The sequence below is a fragment of the Sciurus carolinensis genome, chromosome 18, assembly GCF_902686445.1.
Source record: "Sciurus carolinensis chromosome 18, mSciCar1.2, whole genome shotgun sequence".
In the NCBI taxonomy this organism is placed as follows: Eukaryota; Metazoa; Chordata; class Mammalia; order Rodentia; family Sciuridae; genus Sciurus; species Sciurus carolinensis.
Window position 1 is genome coordinate 10914422 of NC_062230.1, and position 12669 is coordinate 10927090.

At 50.6% G+C, this 12669-nt stretch overlaps 1 protein-coding gene across 4 annotated transcripts in view; it reads right to left on the bottom strand.

Annotated features, from left to right (window-relative positions):
* Card11 (caspase recruitment domain family member 11) overlaps window positions 1-12669 on the bottom strand; it is a 113755-nt gene that overhangs the window by 39126 nt on the left and 61960 nt on the right. For 2 of the 4 annotated variants that reach the window (XM_047532684.1, XM_047532681.1), the window contains exons 2-3: window positions 2892-3024; window positions 74-254 (exon numbers count right to left, since the gene is read on the bottom strand). The gene's annotated coding sequence lies outside the window, so the exon portion shown is untranslated. Of the gene's footprint in view, window positions 1-73; window positions 255-1658; window positions 1787-2561; window positions 2646-2891; window positions 3025-12669 lie in introns of those variants that run through there. The other 2 variants (XM_047532683.1, XM_047532682.1) reach the window with 2 other exon arrangements.

Here is a 12669-nt window from a genome sequence, read left to right on the forward strand (position 1 = left end):
TCCGCACTGCAATGGCTCACTCTGATGAAGCATCAGGACCATCATTTTCACTCACAAAGGACAACATACTTACCTCTACTCTTTTCAAAGAGCTGACATCCTACGAATGCGCTTCACCGGGTCCTCTCCTGAGCCTGCGGCAGATGCTGCTGCTGCTTATCGGCACCATGCCCTGCTCTTCCTGCTAACAGGATCCCAGTTTTTTTCCGGGAATCGGGCACCTCATGCTTCAGGGAGGCCGGGCATCTTCTGAGCTGAAAGAGCAGATCTCGTTTGGTCTCTGCCAGTGGTTTGGGACTTGGCACAGGAAGCGTGCTGTGGCCTGTGCAACCCGTGGGAAAGTCTGCCGGGGGTGGTTCTGTAGCATGGTGAACACCCTCAGGAGGGCTGAGCAGAGGAGAGAGATCCAGGATGCCCCTCTCCCCAAGCCACTGACCTAATCAACCCAGGACCCCTGAGCCCCCAAGCTGTCACGCATAAGGTGATAAGCTCCCTCTGCCCACAGCCAGGTGGAGCTGGGCCTGACCCTCTGGGCACCCCAAAGCCTCCTCTGTTTTATGCAAAGACCTGCTGGGTGCTGGGCTTGCAGCAGAGAATGGAAAGGCGCGACAAGGTGACGCCAGTGGGGCTTCAGAAGGCGCATGCCTAGGGAGCATGGCCTCCTAGCCACGGGTACAGGAGCGCTTGGTGCCACAGAAATGCTCCTGTAGTCTGGGGGTGGCAGTGAGGCCACCTTGGCAGCCATCAGCAAGGCAGGAGACAATGGGGGTGAAACCTACGTAGCAGGAAGGAAAGGCGCCTCCTGCCTCAGGGGCAAGGCTGCCCAGACCTCTCGTGAGCATCGGGGAGCGCCCCACGGGCACAGAGGGTGCAGAGATGGGTCCCGCATGGTCCCTGCCCCCTGAGGTGCTCAGGGTTTAGTGGCAAGTGTCAGCCACCTACACAAACAGTCGCCATGTGGCATGAGAGTGGCACCTTGAAGCCAAGAGGGACGTGCAATAAGCCCACAGGTGGAACTGGATGTGCCCACCTCAGGGACCACTGACCCTCGGACCCTGCACAGAAGTCATTTCACTTAATTATCACTGCAGCTCCGAGAGGTGGGCGTGACAACCTGTTTAGCAGGCAGGGAAACCCAGACACAGCAAGTCCAGACAAGGGCACTCTCAAGGTCACAGAGCAAGTCTGACCTGGGTTTCCTGCCCAGGTTCCCCACCGTATGGTGCCCCAGGTTCCTCTCCTTGGACAGCAGGAAACATTTTGGGTGGGTTTGTGGGGCTGAGGGAAGGATTTGAGGTCTTATCGCAAAGCCTCCGAGCAGAGAGGAACGGTAGAGGGACCCGTCTGCTCCCACCTGGAGACAAGGCGCCTGTCTGTGGGGCTCACCACGGACCTTGGCTACTGGTTGGAAAAAGCTTGAGGACTGGAAAACGAGTTGGCTCTGCCTCGGAGGGCTCAACACGCACACCACACAAGCCAGGTGTCCCTCCCAGGTTCCAACCCTGGAGAAACGACCCACGAGCTTCAGGAGACCTGGGCAGAGGGTTGACAGCAGAGTCGCACGCTCTGGAAACCAACACCCTACCGCAATGGAGGGATAAATAACCTGCACGCTCCACAGGGGCTTACTCTACAGCGGTGACAATGAAAAAACCTACAGCTGCGTGCATCAGCACAGGTGACCCTCGGGAACACAAGGCAGAACCACAGGCAGGTCTCGACCGGGCAGGACAGGAGGTATCAAAACAAAGGCAACGAACCGGGCATGGTGGGGAGGCTGGGGCAGGAGGATCACAAGTTGGAGGCCAGTCTCAGCAACTTAGTGAGACCCTGTCTCAAAATAAAAAAATAAAAGGGTGGGGGAGGTGGTTCAGTGGTTAAGCACCCCTGGGTTCAATCCTCAGTACCACAAACAAAACCAAAAAAGTCTAGATAATGAAATGCTAAGGATATGTGGGAAATCTCCATTGAGTAGCAAGGGACTGGTGAAAATCAGAATGGTGGGCCCCTGGGGAGATAGCTGTGACCTGGAAAGGCGCCAGAGGGACAGGACAATACTGGTCTGGCTGGGGACATGAGCTTCCATGGTCTTGTTCTTCGTCTCATGGATTCACATTACATATATATTTTTAAGCGCGTGAAATATTTCATGGACAAAGACTACGGGTAGTGTAGCTAAGCTCAAAATAGAACAAAACATCTCTAGGTTTCAAAGGTATTTTCTCTTCCAAACACCACATTATAACTAGACCTGACTCGGCCTCGTCACCGGGACCAGCTCAGTGGTGTGGGTCAAGCTCTGGGCAGTTTCTTTGAAAATAATTTGCTCGGGAATGCACTCGTAGATGCGGGGGCTCTGAATTCTAACTGCCCACCGGGCAGACGGTCCATCTCTAACCTCCGTCTCAGCCAGGGCTTCCGGCAGTCTTGACCCAGCACTCAGCAGGGTCTGGCTTCCAGGCTGAGTCAAATCCTAGATCACACTGGTTTTTCTACAAACAACCAAAAAGCAAACACCAGGGGCCTGAGCCAGGCTCTAAGGGAAGGGCCGCTGGGCTCACCTGGGAAGTCAGGACAAGGTGGACTGACTACCTGTGCACAAACCCCATGACAGCACGAACTCCTTCACTCAGGACATTTATCAAGTGGCTCCCTCTTGCTGTCTTGATAAATTTCAAAATCTTGATCTTGACCTCCAAGGCTCTGCATGATTTACCTTCTGCCGACTGCCACACCTGTATCCCGGGCTTGGTGGGCTCTTCTCTGAGGGTCCATCACATGGGCTTGGGTCAGAACCTGCTCCCTCCCCTCCCAACCCTGGCCAAGTCTCAGGTACCCCCACCCCAGCTTTCTATTTTTTCAATATAGAAGAGATAATATATATTGAATACCTGGCATGTAGTAGGTGTTCAATAAACAGGAGCTGCTAAGCTATTATTGAAGCCCGCTGTTTACACTTTCTGGCTGGATCTTGTTCTCCCCCGAGCAGTCTCCCGCTGGATCTGGAGTTGAGATAGCTGGGATCTGGAAAAGGAAAGATAACCATACTTGGAGCAAGGAGTGGAGGTGGAGAGGAAGGGAAGCATCTGAGGACTGAGGGGCTGCTCTGGAAGAAAAGGCCAGGACATGAATCCTGAGGTGCATGTCTCTCCAGGTGACAGTGACTGGTGGCCACAGTGGGGGAGAAGGGCTTCTGTCCTGTTCAGTGGAGGGGTCAGCCAGAAAGGCCACGGACCACCGGTTCCAAGACCTCCAGGGTGGAGTGAAGTGTAGGTGGTGACCCTGGGTGACTCATGGCAGCTGGGGGTGAGCGGCTCTGACCAGACCCTCTGCAGCATGGAGGCGCTCTCGTCAGCCACAGATTCAAAGGCAGCAGCCCACGTCCCGACCCAGAAGAGTCCCTTCCCTGTGAGTCACGTCCTCAGCCTCTCGCATGCCATGGGTCTGGGCAGGAACCGCCATGACTGCACGCTCCGTGATTTCCCCAAGGTGACATTCCTCACGGAGACTGACGAGGCCGTTGCTGACGCCCAGCCGAGAGGCTCAGGAGCCCGGCTGCCGCAGTGCGTGTTGGGAGGAAGGGACGACTCTCCTGGGTGGCAGCGGGGAGAAGGCCTGGGAGGGGGAAGGGGTAGTTCAACCCTGGGAGGTGACGGGGGCCCTGCACCTGAGCCGGTGGCCGCTCCAAGAGCCCTCTACTTGGGACCCTGGGATGCTACCGTTCATCAGGACCTTGCTTGGTTTGGGCTTTGAGGATTAATCACAGGTGACATCGGATCTCCCAGGGCTGACAGAAGCTGCTCCTGTCTGCTGTCAGCACAGGCTGGAACAAGCCGTCAGAGGCCCTCAGCCCCGGCGAGGTGGCAGGGACAGGCGCCTCTGGAGGACACCATCTCCTTGGTCTCCCTGTGGCCTCCCTGCTCGGTGGCTGGGACGGGAGCAGCAGCACAGCCGAGGGAAGGACGTCAGGGAAGGGAGGGAGCGAAGGAAATCGTGCTCCTCTGCAGTTGCATTTGTTGAAAAAGGAGAGTGTTTCTTTCATCACCAGAATACAAAGCTTTTCATTTATTTTTTAAACTGTAAGAAAGGTCTTGATGTCAAGAAAGGGGAAAGGGGGTGTGAGGGGTTAGTGTTAGGGTTAGAGTTAGGGTTAGGGAGGGTGGTAAGAATGGGGGAAGGAAGGACTGTATAGAGGGAAAAGAGGGGTGGGAGGGGTGGGGGAAGGGAAAAAATAACAGAATGAATCAAACAACATTACCCTGTGTAAATTTATGATTACACAAATGGTATGCCTTGACGCCATGTACAAACAGAGAAACAGCGTGTATCCCATTTGTTTACAATAAAAAAAAGAAAAGAAAAAAAAATAAAATCAATAAATGATGCTTTATATTTAAAAAAAGGGGGGGTGGGAAAGAGGTTTGTGGGACCATCTCTGTGTTCAACCTTCTTGCTGTGACAACAAAGGTTGGGGAAACCGAGGCACACACGGGAAGACGACAGCGAGGCCACATTCCTGGTTTCCAGTTTTACAACTCTGACGACTGAGACCCTGGTCCTGAGGTCCGGGACGCTATAGACTAGTTGCCGCGTGCCAGGCAGGCTCTTAGGCAGAAAGGACAGACCTCCAGGGCTCTTCGGGGAAGGTGGCATCTCCACCATTTCTGTTTTAGTCAGCTTTTTTGCTGCTGTGACTAATAGATCTGACCGGAACAATCGTAGAGGAGGGAAAGTTTATTTGGAGGCTCAGAGTTGCAGAAGTCTCAGTCCATAGACAGCCGGCTCCATCCCTCAGGGCTCGTGGTGGAAGAGTGTGGCGGAGGGAAGCAGCTCACATGATGCTCAGGAAGCAGAGAGAGGCTCCGCTGTCCAGATACAAATATATACCCCAAGGCCACGCCCCCAATGAGCCACTTCCTCCAGCCACACCCCACCTGCCTCCAGTTACCACTCGGTGAATCCCATCAGGATCAATGCACTGATTAGGTCAAGACTGCAATCCAATCATTTCTCCTCCAGACCTTCTTGCCTGTGTCACACGTGAGCTTTTGGGGACACCTCACATCCAAACCATAACAATCAACATCTTACAGCCAAGAAAATAAAAGCTTGGTGAGTTTCACGGTCACATTAGCACAGAGGTGGGATCTGAACCCAGGGTTCTCGGATTCCTCTTTGTCCCTAATAAGCAGCCCCTGCCAGTGCTTATTTTAAAAAGTCTACTTTTTAAAGGGCTACAACTAGAAAGTGTGTAAGGTGCCTGAAGTGGGACTTTACCATGTATAAGCTTAAGACAGAACTAAAGCCAAGTTCGGGGAGGGTGGGTGTGGGCCGTCCACGGGGAAACCCTCAGTGGTCCAGCAGAACTCATTTCGCTGTGTTTCATTGCATCCACTTAGGAATAAGCAGAGTCAGGATCACTTGAAGTTTGAGAGAACCCTCCGGGTGAAGGCAGAGATGGGGAGCGAGATCCATACAAGGAACCTGTAGGGAGGGGGCAAAGCACCGAACCAGGGAAAACAGAGACACATCACCGTAACTAAGATCCAGCGAGAGACAGGACGGTGCCACCAGGAACGACAGCGCAAAGGAAAGAGGCCCGAGAAGGAGCTCTCCGCAGCGACCACCAAGGCAGCAGAAATGGGAAACCAGGAGAAGGCTTGCAAGATAAAGTTAAGGAAATTTCCTGAAAAGTCCAATTTAAAAAAAAAAATTGAAGAGAAGAAAGATAAGAAAAGGGGAAAAGTGAGGTCACCTTAGAAGGTCTAATATCAGATAAACAGAAATCCCAGGAGGAGATTATGGAGATTGCCTTTCCTTCCTTGTGTGTCTTTTTGGGAATCTAATATTAGTTAGGTGATGAAATTATCGGTGAAATCGTGTTGGGGGTTTCTCAGAAAGAAAGAGCACAAGTCTTCAGACTAGAAGGGTCCTTTTGGGATGCTTGGTACAATCGACAGTGGAATAGAATCTTCTCAGCCACCAGGGGATAAGAGAAGACCCCAGAAACTTCTATAGGGAAAAACCACAAGTTGCACACAGAGACCTAGAAGCAAGTTGGCGTCAGACCTCTTGAAAACAATACTGGGAGCTGGGAGACAGGGGGCAGTGCCTTTGCATTTTTGACAGAAAATACTTTTTAACCGGAATTCTATACCCACCCAAATTATTACATATGAAAATAGAATGAATTTGTTTTCACAAAGGCAGAGACTCTAAATATTTTCCTCCTGCATATTTTCTTAGGCAGCTCCTAAAGGGTATGCTCCCGCAGAATGAGGGAGGAAAGCCGTCAAGAAGGATGGAGCTCAGAGGTAAGGGTTCTCATCCGGGAAAGTATCCAAGGAAGTCCCCGGATGAGAGGGATGCAGCAAGGAGCAGCTGGCGAAGATCACAACATGATTTTGACATGTGCGTTGGTGGGGAGGTTGCCAGGGGTAATGCTGAACAGCTGAGGGTCAGATGGGAAAAGTTGTGATAGGTGTTATGGCTTAAATATGAGGTGTCCCCCAAAAGTTCATGTGTGAGACCACGCCAGAAAGTTTAGAGGTGAAATGATTGGATTATGAAAGCCTTAACCCAATCAGTGCATTAACCCCCTGATTGGAATTGATTAGGCGGTAACTGTAGGCAGGGTGTGGCTGGAGGAAGTGGCTCATTGGGGTATATATTTTGTCCTTGGTGAGAGGACATGTCTCTCTCTGCTTCCTGAAGATCGTGCACTAAGCTGCTTTCCATACCCTTCCACCAGGATGTTCTGCCTTACCTTGGGCACAGAGCTCAATAACAGGATCTCAGCCTGCTCAGACTCCTGCTCAGCCATCTATGGACTGAGACCTCTGAAACTGTGAATGCCAAATAAACTTCTTCTCCTCTAAAACTGTTCTTACCAGGATTTTGGTCACAACAGTGAAAAAGCAGACTAAAACAATGGATTAAAAGAAACCCCAACAAATGAAAAAACAGAAAATAGAGGCAATATTTCCAGGAAGAAACAAAAATCTAGACAATGACAACATACAACTTGTCTGAACATGAGTAGTGTCTGCCTAACCCTCACTGATATTCTAAATCAATGAGAGACCGGAGGAGGGGGCAGTGCTTAGAGTGGACTCTTAATAAAGAGAGCTAAATTCTCATCTACCTAGGAAGACGTTGGCTGAGAGTGTATTATAGTAAATATATCCATAAGTAGCAATGTCGATGTGTTGTTTAGAAATAGAAGAGAGGAAAACAACACCGGAGGGTTAGAAGTGGTTGCCTCTGGGGCTCAGGACGGGAGATGACGATGGCTGAGATCCACTGGGTTTCCTTACAAGCCTATTTTACTATCTAGCTCTGCATGATTCATGGATTACTTTGGTAAAAAATAAAATAAAAATTACATATCCATGGTTGGAAATATGGAAATGCATATAAGTACAAAGAGTTGAACAGTTGTCCCCGTTCTCTGCACCCATGTTCTGTCTTTTGTGAAGCTTGTGAGAGAGCACACCCTGGTACAGCAGAATCACTGTGTGTGCAAAAAGTACTGCCTGGATAGCACCTCAGTTAATTTTCACAGGAGCTCGGTATGGTGGGCTTTATTATTTCCTCTTTATGGATGAAGAAGTGAGATCAAAGAGCTCAATAACAGGATCTCAGCCTGCTCAGACTCCATGACATCTGATCTTTAAAATAGTAATTATAACAGTGAACATTTATTAAATGTAGCCCCTCATCTCACCAATCAGATTTCTTGTTTCCTGAGCTCCATATTTTCTTTTTTTTTAATATTTTTTTTAGTTGTCAACGGACACCATTTTTATTTATTTATATATAGTGCTGAGAATCGAACCCAGTACCTCACACTTGCTAGGCAAGAGCTCAACCACTGAGCCACGACTCCAGCCTTCCATATCTTCTTCGTTAATACTTTCATCCCTTATTACTGGGGCATATCCTCTAGTAGATGTGGATGAAAGGTACACGATATTTGCTATGTGCTACATACTGTGCCAAATGTTCTCTGTGGATTATCTCATTGAATACAGGCAATGACCCTATGAAGTAGTCACTACTGCTCTCTTCATTTTATACAAGAGGAAACTGAGCTCAGAGTGGTCCAGCAACTGTCTGTCTCATCTCTCTTTCTCCAGTAGAACTTAGCAGGGGGGGGGAGTACTTTTAGTAGATCTTCAATATATATTTGTTGGGTGAATAAATAAAAATAAATACTATTGAATAAAATACACAAGGAGGTTGCTATTGCTTCAGATCCAGAAAGCTCCAAGCCCCACGGAAATGAGATGTCTTATAGAACAGTCCCTTCTTTCTTCTCTTCAAGACCTGCCCCAGCACAGAAGTGCTGAAGTGGAATGGGGCTAGTAGCCCGTTAGATAAATGCATCTCTACTTAATGGATTTGCCTGGGTGATTGGAATGAGCAGCTTGAGATGCAGGTTTAATTATTCCAATGAAAATCCAGTTAGTTGAAAGGACTTCTGGCAAAAAAAAAAAAAAAAAGCTGGGGGGATTATTTTAAAGGATGATCTACTGCGAATGAGAAAGGATGGAAGAGAGATTGGCGTGGACTCCAGCCGACCCCTGAGTGCACAGTCCTGAAATGAACGCTTGGTGGAAGAGGATCAGAACCATGCCTTCAGGGGCCCCGCTGCTGCCCCTCCATCCTCAGAATAGGGCACTTGCAAAAGTATCTAGAAAATTCTTCCTGCCAACCCCACCCATCCACCTTACCTCCCTAGCTAACTTGTTAACCTCTATCTATCTCGGCTCATTCAACCAAAATATTGACAGGATAATATTTCCCATCAATTAACATGTGTACCGCAATCAGTAGAGCTTCACGGATACCTGTTTTGAAAGCAGCAATTATCATTTTAAATTCACAGTGGAGTGTCAGACAGCTGCCGACCCACTGCCAATTCTCTCTTACTTGTTAACACATCCCCAATTTTGTTTGCGGCACTAATTGAATTCGTCTCAAAAACTGTGTTTATAGCCTCCCTTGCAGCTAGAAGTGGTGGTGAGACTCCATGCTGGCCAAGTGGAAGCTTCTGGGCGAGATGTCTCTGGAGACTCTGTCAAGGGGCATGGTCAAGGGAGAAGAGCCTTCGACTTGTGGTTGTCTTCCTTCGTGGAATGTGGAAGAAGAGCAGCTATCTTGGATCATGAAGATAAGGCCATACTCTAAGGGTGACCAAATAGGATGCTACAAGAATCTTGGGTCATTGGGGGTGGCCCTGGACAACTGACCTTTGAGTTCTTTTTGTTGTTGTTTTTGGTACTGGGCGTTGAACCCAGGGGCACTTAACCACTGAGCCATATCCCCAGCCCCCTGGTGTATTTTATTAGAGACAGGGTCTCGCTGAGTTGCTTAGGGCCTCCATAAGTTATTAAGGCTGGCTTTGAACTTGCAATCCTCCTGCCTCAGCCTCCTGAGACGCTGGGATCACAGGCGTGTGCTACCCAACCTGGCTTGAGTTCTTGATTCATGAATCACAAGATGCAAGAATCTTGATTCAAGAATCACATCCTGGGATGTGTGAAATCTGATTGTGTTTCTAATGCTTGCAAGTAAGACAATCCTAGCAGACACACATGCCGTATGAGACCCACGCCTTCTAAGTCATATTGGTCCCACCCACAGACTTTTGAGCCCTAAAATCTGAGCAACTACCTTGTCTATTTGTTCCTGTTCCTTTCATCTTGTCACAGGTGGGAAACTGATCAGGAAAGACAAATTACCCCCTATGGATGAAGTGTTGTGGGCGAGAAAGAAATGGTTGAGTCCCAGGGGCTGTGACGTTGGAGGACGCAAGCTTCACCCAGGAAATGGGAACTGGCGTCGGGGAACTGGGCCATCTGGGTTCTGGTGCTACAGCGGGAGGATCATTCCACCGGCCTCTGTGCTCCTGCCTCAGCGTCTTCCTTTTTGGCCACTGCAGGCCCCTCTCCAGCCCCCACCCCATGGCTGGGCCCCATCTCTTCTCTCATTAGCCCCTTCATCCCACAGTGGCCAGCTTCCCCCTCATCTGCATCACAGCCGGGTCTCATCCCAGGTCAGGCCCACTACCCAGGCAGCTCCACGGCCACCAGGCTACCTGCAGCATCTACACCTGAGGCTCCAGGGAGCGGGGATGTCCCTCAACTCTCAGGTGACCCTGGCTGGCACAGGGTCAACGGTTTCCGTGGATAAAATCATGGCAATTCAGTATTTCAGGACAGGAGGCAGCATCCCTGGGAGGTAAAGACAGGAGGGCTTGGCGTTGAGTGGACTAGAGCCCCAGGGGGTGAGCGAACATCACCCCCTCATCCGCACCCACACGGCCCCAGGCCCCACCACACGCCCGAACGTCCTTTTTAATGGCTCCAGACTTGCACGGAGATGAATTTTGGAAGGGCATACACATTTCTTGCATTACCAGAGGATATTGTCCCCACTCCCGCCAGCTCTCATTTTTCTAATAGTACTGCAGAAAAGCTTTGGAAAAAAAGCACAATTAGGAGTGACAGATTTAAATTGCTCTGAAATGCATATCAATTTATCACACTGGCTCTTTAGGAGCATTGCCCCTTCTGGACTCCAGGACTGTGCACACAGCAGATTGACAGCTCGGAGGGCCACCATGAGCCACGGCTGGCCACCCTGCCAAACCCAAATCCCAGAGCGAGGTCACCTTCTCAGACTCCCGTGAAGCACAGCTCAGCCGGCAGGACTGGCCAGGGGAGAGCCCTGGCCTTGAGGATAATGAAATCTGTCCCCTCCTGCTGTTGCCTTTGCCGCATGGTCAACAAACCACCTTCACCCCTGGAGACTGGTAGAGATAGTGACCACCTGCCGACTCCAATTCAAGACCCCCGTGTGCTTTCAAAGGTGCGCCCTTGCTTCGCCTCAGGCCTGATGAAATTCTTTCCCACTGGCTTATTCTTCAATGTCTTAACTGTCACTTTGTGGTTGGGGCTGGGTATAAACTGGGGAGCCTGCTGTCCCTGTTTGAATTCCTCACGTCAGTCCTACTGGAACCGTGCTATCTGGCGTGTCATGGGTCTTCAGTAAATGTTTGCTCAACTGAGTGCTCTAATGATCTGAGGCTTGGTGACAAAAACATTCTGTTGTCACAGAAGCATATTCAGTGCTAGTCAACCAAGCAGAACTCCATCCAAGCAGGGGTGGCTGGCTGCTCAGGGGTCTGGTGACGGCTCCGGGAGGTGCATGACTTCTTCCCTTCCTTCATGGTACAATGTGCTGAGCAAGAACCAGTGTTCTCGGGCTTTCTACGGCTGCTTACCTCCTGCCTGCTGTGAACTCCTGGGGAGGAGGCCCTGCGTTGGACTGTGTCTTTCTGGCACGGTGCCCAGAGGGCCACTGTACACTTAGTGAAGAATGCACGCATCTCATTCTGGAGCCCAGCCCAAGGGATTGGGTGTGGAAGCCGCTCCTGGTCTGGCCTGGGGTAAGAGCATGTGTTCCTGTACGAGTCCCAGGGAACTGGCCTCCGGAAGAGGGGAGAAGGGAGGAAATCTTGAGCTGCTTTTTGATTTGGAGAGTTGGGGAGGGAGTTTGGGAGGAGCAAAATCAGACCTGGGCATGTCACTGCCCTGCAAGGGAGCCTTACCAAGCAGAATCCCGCTCCTGGGGACTCCCAAGGCTGCTGAATGTGCGGGCTGGGCCCGGTGGCTCTGAGAACCTCGGAAGTGAAAAGGTTGGGCCCTCCTCGAGCTGCCTGGAAAAGGTCACCAGCATCATCAAATACCAGCCCCATCCGGAGAGCGGCCAAGGACAAGGCCTGGGAGGATTCTGGGAGGCCACCGTTGAACCTTAAATCTTCCCCTGTATTGTCTCCTCATCCCACTTGCCTGGCTCTGGAGTCCCAGAAGGGCATGTGACAGGGAAGAAATGGTAGAACCCACTGGGCCTTGGGACGTCAACTCAGGGGGAGGGGGTCTTCAAAGTCTGGTATTGGGGATACTCCAGCGTGGACCAGGGTGGGGGACTGGGCGCCCCATCGATCTATCCAGCCTAGTACTGGATTTGCTCGTGTGATTCCATAAGCATTCCCCATGCAGAAGACAGGAATAAGAATGAAGGGAAGAAACTTTAACGATGACAAGGTTCAGGGAGGAAAAAATGAGACAAGGACAAATGAGAATAAGACACAAGCAACCCATGTCTAGGAGTGTCCAGAGTCGAGCTCTGGAGGCAGGAAAGAGAAGCTTGAAGGACAGATGGTAAAAAATGGACCACTGCAGCCTTGCAGGAAGAGGAAGGAGAGGGAGCCGAGGGAGGAAGGAAGCCTGGGCCCAGCCCTGACCAGCTGCGTTAAGGGTGCGCACCCCTCAGAGAGTGCGAACCCAAGGCTCGGCCTGGAGGCCCCCAAGGGATGCTGGGATGGCAGAGTCCACCCACTATCTCCCAGGGCCAGGGCTTTGGGCAGCAGCATGTGCTCACTTCGAGACCTCCCAGCGGCAGTACGAAGACCAATCCAGAGTCACCTCCTTCTGCATTTATAAGATGCACCGAAAATGTACTTAGAATCGATGTGGCGATCAATTGAAAATGCATTTCTAGTGGCCAGGCCATCTATTTTATGAAACATCATGGGAACAGGTAAATGTGCTAACACCTCTAAACACATTTCCATGCATTTGAAAAGAACTCTGCCAACCT